This window comes from Colobus angolensis, unplaced genomic scaffold (genome assembly GCF_000951035.1).
Source record: "Colobus angolensis palliatus isolate OR3802 unplaced genomic scaffold, Cang.pa_1.0 Scaffold390, whole genome shotgun sequence".
NCBI classification, from domain to species: Eukaryota; Metazoa; Chordata; class Mammalia; order Primates; family Cercopithecidae; genus Colobus; species Colobus angolensis.
Genome location: NW_012117266.1, coordinates 1,389,237 through 1,402,490, shown reverse-complemented (window position 1 = coordinate 1,402,490; position 13,254 = coordinate 1,389,237). Strand labels below are relative to the sequence as shown.

Sequence of the window (13,254 nt, the reverse complement as noted above, 5' to 3'; positions counted from 1 at the left end):
AGCTGGGCCTCCAGTGATTCTTATGAATGCTGAAGTTGGAGAATCATAACTGTAAAATAAATGAGTGAAGAGTCTGCTGTCTTGACTTCACCCTGTTTCCAGTGTATTCACTACCAGATTTCATTGGTATTTATTTTTGGTGTATTTATTTATAACTGATGCTCTTGAGAAATTTATTATTTATTTTTAATATTTTAAGTGTTCTTTTAGGTTTTCTGAGTCAATAGCCAACTCACGTAGTCTTTTTTTAAATTTATTTATAGTAAACTGTATTTTCATTGATATTTCACTTAACATAATTTCAAAGTCGGTCTGTGGTCTAAGATGAGCAAAAGGACAGATATTCTAAATCTCATAAGAGATTTTTTCACACTGTTCCTCAGAGCACAGAATGGGATTTCAGGTCCCTCAAAGTTAACATCTAATATTTTATCCTTGAGATGTACCTATAGATACAGAAAGAAGAGATAACATCAATATATAGGAATCAATCTCTATTAGGGTTCTATAAGTTCTTCTGTAACATATTCGCCACCTCTGTAGGGCTGTAATCATGACTGACTTTCCACCCCTCTGCCAAGTTTGGTGTCTTTTTTTTTTTTTTTTTTTTAGGTAAAATGTCAGATGCAAAAATGCTGCACTTATTTCTGTTAATACATTGAAAATAGTAGAAGATGCAGATTTTTAATTCTTCATCAGTGCAAGCTGGAACATGACTTCTGCTAATGGGGTCTGTTGAACACACTAACTCCAACTTTGGCGGCCATCAGCAAAATGGCACCTGCAATTAAACCTGCAGGCATGAATTTTCCAGAGTGGTAGAATCTCTTTCCCATAATGCCAGCCAAGGTACCAGATGTAGCTAAGAAAACCCAAACGTTCCTTGGATCCTGAGACAGCTGGTAAGCACCCAGGCCGGCTAGGCTGCCGAAGAGCAGCCCCGCAGCCAGGGACGGCACGCTGCGTGCTTTTACATAGCCAGTGATCCCACCAGAAGCAACCAGCGCTGCGTAGCCAAAGCCAAACCAATGCAGAGGCACTACTGAGCCGGTATCCTACATTCTTCTCTTCTCTGTCCAGACAGGAGACTACCCCAGGCCTGGTCTCGCGAAGGCCTGGGCTGTCTACAAGGGCGCGCAAGCCGCGGGGATGACAGCGAGGTGTCGCCGGACAGGCGGCGGTGGACGCTCTGCGTCCCGGTAGCGGGGTGGGGAGAGCTCCCGTAGTCTTACATTAGCTACATGCATTGTTTCATCTTATTACATTATTAATTTTTTTAAATGATGATGGTGGACACCATTATCTTATTACTCACTTGTGGGAATTTTTAGGATTTCAACCATAAACTTGATGCTAAAATTCATCTTGTAAAAGATAAATATTCCTCACAAATTTTACTAATCACTTTTTTTTGTTTTACAGTGAACAGATGCTGAATTTGATTTAAAAAGAACCGAAATCATAACAAACAGTCTCTCAGACCACAGTGTAATCAAATTAGAACTCAGGATGAAGAAACTCACTTAAAACCACACAACTACATGGAAACTGAACAGCATGCTCCTGAATGACTGCTGGGTAAGTAATGAAATTAAGGCAGAAATAAATAAGTTCTTTGAAACTAATGAGAACAAAGACACAATGTACCAGAATCTCTGGGATACAGCTAAAGCAGTGCTTATAGGAAAATTATTAGTACTAAATGCCCACAGAAGAAAATGGGAAAGATCTAAAATTGACACCCTAACATCACAATTAAAAGAACTAGAGAAACAAGATCAAACAAATTCAAAAGCTAGCTGAAGACAAGAAATAACTAAAATCAGAGCAGAACTGAAGAAGATAGAGACACAAAAAAAATTCAAAACATCAATGAATCCAGGAAGTAGTTTTTTGAAAAGATGAACAAAATAGATAGCACACTAGCCAGACTGATAAAGAAGAAAAGAAAGAAGAATCAAATAGACACAATAAAAAATGATAAACGGGATATCACCACTGATACCACAGAAATACAAACCACCACCAGAGAATACTATAAACATCTCTACACAAAAAAAACTAGAAAGTGTAGAAGAATTGGATAAATTCCTGGACACACATACCCTCCCAAGATTAAACCAGGAAGAAGCTGAATCCCTGAATAGATCAATAACAAGTTCTGAAATTGAGGCAGTAATTAATAGCCTATTAATGAAAAAGAAGCCCAGAACCAGACGGATTAACAGCTGATTTCCGCCAGAGGTACAAAGAGGACCTGGTACCATTCCTCCTAAAATTAATCCAAACTGCAGAAAAAGAGGGACTCCTCCCTAACTCATTTATGAGGCCAGCATTATCCTGATACCAAAACCTGGCAGAGACACAGAAAGAGAAAACTTCAGGCCAATAACCTTCATGAAGATTGATGCGAAAATCCTCAATAAAATACTGGCAAACCAAATCCAGCTACACATCAAAAACTTATACTCCATGATCAAGTCGGCTTCATCCCTCAGATACAAGGCTGGTTCAACATATGCAAATCAATAAACATAATCCTTCACATAAACAGAATGGATGACAAAAACCACATAATTATCTCAATAGATACAGAAAAGGCCTTGGATAAAATTCAACACCCTTCATGCTAAAAACACTCAATAAACTAGGTATTGATGGAATGTATCTCAAAATAATAAGAGCTATTTATGACAAACCAGCAGCCAATATGATACTGAATGGGCAAAAGCTGGAAGCATTCCCTTTGAAAACCGGCAAAAGACAAAAATGCCCTCTCTCACCACTCCTATCAACATAGTGTTGGAAGTTCTGCCCAGGACAATCAGGCAAGAGAAAAAAAAAAGGGTATACAAATAGGAAGAGAGGAAGTCAAATTTTGTCTGTTTGCAGATAACATGATTATATATTTGGAAAACTCCATCGTCTCAATCCAAAAACTCCTTCAGCTGATAAGCAACTTCAGCAAAGTCTCAGGATACAAAAATCAATGTACAAAAATAAATGTGCAAAACTTACAACCATTTCTATACACCAATAATAGAGAGCCAAATCATACTGAACTCCCATTCACAATTGCTACAAAGAGAATACAATACCTACGAATACAACTTAAAAGGGATGTGAAGGACCTCTTCAAAGAGAACTACAAACCACTGATCAAGGAAATCAGAGAGGACACAAACAAACGGAAAAACATTCCATGCTCATGGATAGGAAGAATCAATATCGTGAAAATGGCCATACTGCCCAAAGTAATTTACAGATCCAATGCTACCCTCATCAAGCTACCACTGACTTTCTTCACAGAATTAGAAAAAACTACTTTAAATTTCATATGGAACCAAAAAAGAGCCCATATAGCCAAGACAATCCTCAACAAAAAGAACAAAGCTGGAGGCATCACACTACTTGACTTCAAGCTACACTACAAGGCTACAGTAAACAACACAGCATGGTACTGGTATCAAAACAGATATATAGACCAATGGAACAGAACAGAGGCCTCAGAAATGATGCCACACATTTACAACCATCTGATCTTTGACAAACCTGACAAAAACAAGCAATGAGGAAGAATTCCCTATTTAATAAATGGTGTTAGGAAAACAGACTAGCCATATGCAGAAAACTGAAACTGGACCACTTCCTTGCACCTTACACAAAAATTAACTCAAGATGGATTAAAGACTTAAACATAAGACCTAAAACCATAGAAACCCCAGAAAAAAACCTAGGCAATACCATCCAGGTCCTAGGCATGGGCAAAGACTTCATGACTAAAACATCAAAAGCAATGGCAACAAAAACCAAAATTGACAAATGGGATCTAATTAAATTAAAGAGCTTCTGCATAACAAAAGAAATTATCATCAGAGTGAACAGGCATCCTGCAGAATGGGAGAAAGTTTTTTCAATCCATCTGACAACAGGCCAATATCCAGAATATACAAGGAGCTTAAACAAATTTATAAGGAAAAAAAACATGAAAAAGTGAGTGAAGCATATAAAAAGACACTTTTCAAAAGAAGATATTTATGCTGCCAACAAACATATGAAAAATAGCTCATCATCACTGGTCATTAGAGAAATGCAAATCAAAACCACAGTGAGATACTACCTCATGCCAGTTAGAACAATGATCATTAAAAAATCAGGAAACAACAGATGCTGGAGAGAATGTGGGGAAATAGGAATGCTTTTACACTGTTGGTGGGAGTGTAGATTAGTTCAACCATTGTGGAAGATAGTGTGGCGATTCCTCAAGGATCTAGAACTAGAAATACCATTTGATCCAGCAATCTCATTACTAGGTATATACTCAAACGATTATAAATAATTCTACTATAAAGACACATGCACAAGTATGTGTATTGCAGCACTATTCAAAATAGCAAAGACTTGAAACCAACCCAAATGCCCATCAATGATAGACTGGATAAAGAAAATGTGTCACATATACACCATGGAATACTATGCAGCCATAAAAAATAATGAGTTCATGTCCTTTTCAGGGACATGGATGAAGTTGAAAACCATCATTCTCAGCAAACTAACACAGGACAGAAAACCACACACCACATGTTCTCACTCATAAGAGGGAGTTGAACAATGAGAACACATGGACACAGGGAGGGAACGTCACACACCAGGGCCTGTCGGGGCCGGGGGGCTAGGGGAGGGATAGCATTAGGAGAAATTTTACATGTATATTGTACATGACAGGTAAATGGGTGCAGCTAACGACCATAGCACATGTATACCTATGCAATAGACATTCACATTCTGCACATGTATCCCAGAAATTAAAGTATAAAAAAAATTAGTTTTAACTAACATCCAAAATTAATTAAAAGTTCATCAATTAAAAAATGTCTTTGCAACATGAATGAATAATTTTCCTCTCTCCTTTAAAGTAATCGTGTGAATTCACAACATGCACTCTCCCAGCAATTTTAGAGTGAGCACTACTTAGGGAAGGGTCTTTTGAAATATAATTGTAACTATATATAAAATACAGCTGTTTTCTATAATAGTTTACATTTTTGTCTATATTATCAAAGTGAAAGTATCATTTTTGTGCTCAGTTTCACAAGTTTGGAAGCCTTCCTACCTTTTCCTGTGATCTATAGATTACTCATACTCTTCAGAATTGTCTCTTCCTTGAAGTCTTTGAAGTTATCTGGGTAGCTTTTAGGGGTAGGTGTTGAACAATTTCCTCAAGAATTTCATAGACATCAAACTACATATATTTCCTATCTATTTTAGCAACATTCAGCAATTTAGGTCTTCCTAGAGAAAATACATTTTTCCAGATTTTAACATTTTTAACATAAATCAATAGAAAGTATTACCCAGTAACTTTGACTTCTCTGTCAGGTGGCTTTGTCTTCTTACTTATCCCTAATTTGTGTGCTTGGCTTTTTTTTTCCTTCTTTGAAAAACCACTTAGATATTTATCACCAAGGTACAAAAAGCTCTTGGATTTATTATACTTTATACTGCTTTTCAGTTTTCTATTCATTAATTTTAGCTTAAATTATTATTTTCTCCTGCTTTCTTATGTTCATTGTTTCTCTTGTAAATTTTCAAATTCAATAGCTTTTTTGTTCCATTTTTATTCTTATATAGCAAGAATGTAATAAAGGTGCTTAATTCTGTAACTTTCCTGTGAATACAGCTTTGGCAATATACCAGAGGTTGTTATATGCAGTCTTCTCGCTTATTAAATTTTAATTTATTTTCTTCTTTGACTACAAAATTGTTTCTTTTCACATTTTTTAATACTATTTTTCTTCTGTTATTTATTTCTAACTTTCTAATATTGTTCCCAGTGTCTGTAACCTACACTAATTCTATCTTTTGGAATATATTCATGTTCAATTAAAAAAAAAACTTACAAGTGCTTAAAAGATTTTCTGTAGTGGATAGAGTTTATTACATATTCTTGAAATCTTTTTAATTTCCCATTCATTTATCTGTGTTCAATATAATCTTTCAAGGACTAAAGGAGGCAATTAGTTTCACACTAGTACTGACTTTCTGCCAATATCTCTAGATACAATATTTACTTTGGTTTTGACTTTATAGGTTTCAATACTACGTCACTTGTTGAGTTACATTTCAGTAAAATATAAACCTCTTTTGTCATTGTTTAAACATGTCACATTTATTTAAAGTTTCATATTAAAATTGCAAGCATTTTTATATTTGTTCCATTTGATGACTAATCTTCACCTTTAATTTTTAACTTCTGATTTACTTTTACACGTGTGTCTCATAGAAATTATGTAATAGTATTTGTAGTTTGCTTTTGTATTTACTCAATTTATGTATTTATTTGAAAAGCTAAGTTTGTCATGTATATTTGTATCTTACTTCTGTCTCTGAATATAACATTTTGTTTTACATCCTTCTTTTTGGTGTCCTTTATTTTCTCTATTTTGTTTTATAGTCTGTGTTTCTTCTATTTCCAACATCCCCAAATTACCTTTATTTTTATTGTTATATTCACCGAACATTTACCTAGTTTTCTAATCATTTTTACTCTTAGCACTTAATTTATTTCTTTAGGTTTTAGACATATGTTAATTATCTATACTAAACTGTATGTTTAAATGGTTTTAATATTCAACATTACCCCTTGAAACCAAAGCTCTCCTATTTATCAATTATTTGTTTTATTCAGCCTTTAGTTGAGTAATGTATATCTTCAAGTAGTTTTGGGTTTTTTTTAATTGCTTTACCTTGCTTTGTTTTTCCATTTTCCAAGTTACACTAGTAATCCTTCCTGGAGGTTTGCATATTTGGAAATAATTTAATGTTATCTCAATCTATTAACAATATTGGGGTAAGGTTAAAATTCTTGATGTAGCAACTCTGTTCCTCAAGATATTGTAGTTGATATTCTATTTCCTTCTGATTTCCTAGCTATGGAAGAAAAGGACAGAATTGTTACTGTTCTCTTTAGGTGACTCTCCCTAGTCCCATGTAGGTTTCGGTTTATTCATGAAGTTCAATAATCCCAGTAAGATATGCTTTGTTGTTTCTGCTTTTCATTTATCTTGAGAACTTTGACAACTCTTGTTATCAATATATTTAATTTTTTCAACTTAATAAAATTTTCATCTACTGTACCATTGAATGTTTTCCTTTCTTTTTTTTTTTTCAATTGTTTTCATTGAAAATACCAGTTATGCTTATTTTGGAATACCATCATCTTCTGGACAACATCTAATTGGATGCTATCATCTTCTGGTCACTTTGTTCACCATGACTATTTATTGGATTCAATATTATATTTTTCATGTCTATCCTCTATCACTGATGCATTTTTCTTCATATTATTTTCTTTCTTTCTTCACTTTAAGATTTTTACTGATATTATCTCTTCCCTCACTTTCTTTTCTAATTCTACAAATACCTTCTCTTTTTTTTATTATTAATATTATACTTTCCAATTCTGTGAAGAAAGTCATTGGTAGCTTAATGGGGATGGCATTGAATCTATAAATTACCTTGGGCAGTATGGTCATTTTCACAATATTGATTCTTCCTATCCATGAGCATGGTATGTTCTTCCATTTGTTTGTGTCCTCTTTTATTTCACTGAGCAGTGGTTTGTAGTTCTCTTTGAAGAGGTCCTTTGCATCCCTTGTAAGTTGGATTCCTAGGTATTTTATTCTCTTTGAAGCTATTGTGAATGGGAGTTCATTCATGATTTGGCTCTCTGTCTGTTATTGGTATATAAGAATGCTTGTGATTTTTGCACATTAATTTTATATCCTGAGACTTTGCTGAAGTTGCTTATCAGCTTAAGGAGATTTTCGATAGACATGGGCAAGGACTTCATGTCTAAAACACCAAAAGCAACAGCAGCAAAAGCCAAAATTGACAAATGGGATCTAATTAAACTAAAGAGCTTCTGCACAGCAAAAGAAACTACCATCAGAGTGAACAGGCAACCTACAGAATGGGAGAAAATTTTTGCAATCTACTCGTCTGACAAACGGCTAATATCCAGAATCTACAAAGAACTCAAACAAATATACAAGAAAAAAACAAACAACCCCATCAAAAAGTGGGCAAAGGATATGAACAGACACTTCTCAAAAGAAGACATTCATACAGCCAACAGACACATGAAAAAATGCTCATCATCACTCGCCATAAGAGAAATGCAAATCAAAACCACCATGAGATACCATCTCACACCAGTTAGAATGGCAATCATTAAAAAATCAGGAAACAATAGGTGCTGGAGAGGATGTGGAGAAATGGGAACACTTTTACACTGTTGGTGGGATTGTAAACTAGTTCAACCATTGTGGAAAACAGTGTGGCGATTCCTCAAGGACCTAGAACTAGAAATACCATTTGACCCAGCCATCCCATTACTGGGTATATGCCCAAAGGATTATAAGTCATGCTGCTATAAAGACACATGCACACATACGTTTAATGCGGCACTATTCACAATAGCAAAGACTTGGAATCAACCCAAATGTCCATTATTCTGAGGGCAAATATTTCAAATCATGTTATTGCTACTGCAGTCTCTCTTCATCACCACACTAAAGCCATTATTTCTTATCACAAAAGCTGCCAGTATAAAAATCAAAGCACAACAAATAGCAAAACACACTGTCTCCTGCTGTAAAATGCACTGTGAGTGCAGATGTGCGTCCACTTTTAAGTGTCAAGAACTAAGCAGAAATTTTGAAATGTTTGAGAATGGATGCGTAATTTTACCTAAAACCAAATAAGCAATACTGTAGTTGATTAGCTTATAAAAGGTAACCTATTATTGACTTACAACCAATAAATGATTATGTTATAAAAGGTAATCATTCATTGGATTACAAAAAATAAATGTTCTAAGATATACAAAAAGCAGACTTCCTATCACGAAGGAAACTTTATTAGAAATCTCATTCTAAGCTCCTATTCTTAGAATATTATCATGATCACAACAATGAGAATCAACAAATACAAGTGGTTTTTTTCTGAATGTCTGTTTTTATAATATCTTCCAAAAATAAAGTATAAATTCTAAAAACTGAAATCTCTTTATTGATATGCAAGTACTTAGCAGTAAAATGTTTGAAAGTGACTCTCAAACTTATATTGTGAGGAAGAATATTTACATACAAGGACGAAGAAGGAAACTATATATAAGAAGATGAAGTCAAATATATAGAATGTGTTGGAATTCACAATCTGGGATGAAAATAAATGGCACCTTAGATCACTAGATAGTCTATAACCAAAGAAACTAGAACTGTATGGACAGCCAGAGAAGACTCCTTCCCCACAGACTCAACAGGAGCCAGAGGCACCACTTTCACCAGCACTGCCCAAGCACGCTGGTTAGTTTCCACACCTCCCTGCCAGCAACAACTGTAAAAACTGTTACCTGTCTGATGATAAATAAAATTAAAACAGTACGGTTTATTTTATTTTGAATTTTCCTAACCACGAGTGGATCTGAATATCTTAATATGTTTGGTCTATTGTACTTCTGTTACATAGAATGTCAACTTATAATCATCTGCCTATTTTTCTATTGAGTTATATAACTTTCTATATACTAAGACATTAATATTTCTCTATTTTCCCCATTGATCTATGTTTTCATTCATAGCCGCTAGGTTTATGTGCATGATAGAGGTCTCCACTGTGTGTGTGTATATGTACGTGTGTGTGTATAATGCATGTGCATTTGTATCTGTGCATGTTGTGTGCAGATGTGGATGTGTACTCCCTCGGTTTTCCTTTTTTGCAGAGGGCTTTTTTTATTTTCATTTTGCTTTGTCTATCTTTTCACTTCACTTTTTATATTTAAACTGTTCATCTTTCTGCAATATTTTTTACAGACAGTTTAACTGAAGATCCACTTTTATTGTTTTCTAGATGGAAGGTCAGTTGTATTGGCACTATTTCTCAAATAATTATTTTTCACCATGTCGCATTGTACTATAAAGTTTACCTTCTATTCTCAAAAGTACTCAGATGTATTTCTAAAATATTGTTTATATTCATTTTTATTTTTATATTCTTAAACCAAAACAATATTCTTATTTCTCATGAGAGTCCTTGAGTCCTGATAATGTATTTTATGTACATTTTGAATAATTTTATTGAATGAAGAATCCAGTAGATGTCTTAATTTACATATCAATTTAGAAGATTTAAATTTTATGATAGATCTTTCCAGTCAAGATGAAATCTGCATTTCCATTTCTTCAGCTCTTTTTTTTTTATTTCATAAGATATTCTATTATAGTACGGTGCAAATTGAGTAAGTCTTTGAAACTTTCTTTTTAGCTTTTCCTGAGCATTGTGTAGATTTTTATCAAAATCATCTCCATTTCTAAATGTAGGTAAGCAGAAAATCTTTTTAAACCTATTTTTCTGGTGCTCATACATCTTACAAATTTTCTGATTAATTTTAGTATTTTTGTTTTACTTTAGTAGCTCTAGTTTTCTTTGCACATAAAGATATAATCATCAAAAAGATTATTTCTTTTTTCCAATTTTTTTTCTGTTATTTTCTTCTCTCTTTGCATTTGATAATGATGTTGGCAGCTGCTAACCCTGTCTGCTTCTTAATAATAACTAAAATTGCTTTATTATTTGGCTGAAGTAGATAAAAACAGGCTGCTTCTGCTATTTGGTTAAAATCCTTTATTAGATTTAAACAGTTTTCTTCTATTGTATTTTATTTCAAATATTTCAAGGTAAGAATTATTTAACTCTATCAAAGACTTTTTCTCACCTAAATATGCAATCTGAGCCATAGTTGAAGCTTACATTGTCACTTACAACCTTCAGAATTTTGAAAAAGGATGGCACATATCAATTTTCAGAAAACAGCTACTGCTCTTATGAAGATTTTCACTTTAATCAAGGATATCTGAGTTTTGTTTGCCACATAATATTAATCTTAGAAAAATGTGTGCATTTCTGCAGTAGAAATTTACTTATCTCAAAACTTGTCCTCAATGACAAATTTTCATGATAAATTTGTAATAGTGTTTCAATGTCTAATTACATTGATTCACATCCCAGTTGCATTTTATATCTCTTGATCTTAGAATAAATTTAACATTCTGATTACTGGTACTGATTCTCCTATCTTCAGAATATCCCAAGTAGTAATTTTCAGACTTATTTTCAAATCCTTGCTTGTCAGCATTTGCCACAATTAGAATATTGCAAGTATTTAAGGAATACTGTTTTGTTTTGTTTTGTTTTTTCTATTTTGGAGCCCTTCTTTCATTTTGGTTACAATTATTTCCCAATGAAAATTCATTTCCCTTGCCTCATGCCAAGATTGCAAAAATTAGTTTTCCTAAATTGGTTGTTCTACTTTCAGGATTTAATGTCTTTCTAGAAAATTTTAATTCAAAACTAAACTTAAATATGTTATGATTTTTCATACCATTTTTAGTTACTATAAAAACTTTTAGGTTCTTTTTAGTCCCATTAAGTACGGTTACTTCCCCTACAAAATATAGTGACTGAAGTGCTATCCTAGCTTCTCACTATGGATCCCAGGCAACTTTCTACAGCTCGTCTGTCATCAAGTTTCTGATAGCTACTAGTCTTTGCATCTTTAAAAACTACACTACATTTCTCACTCTCAGACTAATTTACAATTTTTTTTGGCGGAGGGAGGCATGGAGTTTCGCTTTTTTGCCCAGGCTGGAGTGCAGCGGCGCCATCTCGGCTCACTGCAACCTCCACCTCCCAGGTTCAACCAATCTTCCTCCTCAGCCTCCCAAGTAGCTGGAATTGCAGGCACCCGCCACCACGCCTGGCTAATTTTTGTATTTACAGTAGAGACAGGGTTTTCATCATGTTGGTCAGGCTGGTCTCAAACTCCTGACCTCAGGTGATCCACTCGCCTTTGCCTCCCAAAGTGTCGGGATTACAGGCGTGAGGCACCACTCCCAGCCTACAAGTGTTTATAAAGTGGAAAATCTTCTGAAATTAGAGAGAACTGGGTCAGAATCCTAGCTCCACCATTTATAAACTGAACAAACATGAAAAACATTATTCAACTAATTGAGCATCAACTAAAAATGTGTGTGATAATATGTACCCCAATCATTTGCTCAATTCCTATTAATTGAACATTAATGAAGAAAACAAATACAAATCCTGAGAAAATTATCTTAATGTTAAACTAACTGCAATGTGATGAAAGCATTTGATACACTAAATTATTGCTGAGACCACTGCATCAATTCACTGGACTTATAATCATAACGTATATTCAATTCCACAATTATGGAAAGTGTATATCTACTACTTGAAAACATTCTGTTGGAAAACATTCTATGATTTTAAATGGAAAACAATTGAGATCCTTATTTCAAATTTTGATATCACTGAAAAGATTAGTATCATAGGAAAAAAAGGTCATATTGAAGAGTATGACTATTTTGCTTATATTCACAATTTTAGATGTTACATCTGGAGATTTAAGAAAATATAAATGTTAATTATAGAACATCTATCACTAATTACAGGGAATATGTCTTAGAGTCCTGTGCATAAATGTATTAATTAGTCTCTTTAAACTCTGATTACTGCTTTCCCTTTGCAGTCTCCCAGAGAGCAAAGAAATTCATTATAATGAAGAGTTCTTACAAAAATTCACATTATGCAAATTGCCTTTGGAAAATTATGAAATGTGAACCTCCCAAAAACTTTGAGAAGATATTTTATCCACATTATATGTAAGAAAACTGAGTTTTAAGGAGCAATTGTGCTATTAAACCAAAGTAACAAAAGGAATAAGTTGCAAAGAAATATGGCATTCAATACATAATCCTGGCAAATGATCAGCACCTCAACTGTCCTTGAAGAGTTACCAGAATGAGATGACTGTTTCCCAGGGCAACTGAACTATTACCGTATTATATCTCATAATCTCTCAGCATCCCACTGTGAGTAGGTCGCTATATCCCTTCAAGAACTGAAACAGACCATATTCATTATAGCATTAATCCCTGAACACATTTATGAGTTCCTCTGCAACGGCTTTACTGATCTTGTTCCTCTTTTTCCTGCTTTGAGTCGCATCTTCTGTACAGATCCCAGAAATCCAGAAATACTGACTCTAACAGTAGGTAGATGCTTCAAAGCTCACTTTGAACAGGATATACTCCTTCCTAACTCTACAATAGAATCGGGCATAATTTTTTCTGACTTTTTGAGTCACATTATTCTTATTCATGTTGCCTT

General features: G+C 34.1%; 1 pseudogene across 1 annotated transcript; it reads right to left on the bottom strand.

The window, feature by feature from the left end:
* Positions 1-252: 252 nt before the first annotated feature.
* Positions 253-1,061, bottom strand: LOC105520978 (annotated as a pseudogene). The gene has a single exon (XR_001003199.1). The product of XR_001003199.1 is annotated as a transmembrane protein 14C pseudogene (transcript).
* Between the last annotated feature and the right edge of the window lie 12,193 nt (positions 1,062-13,254).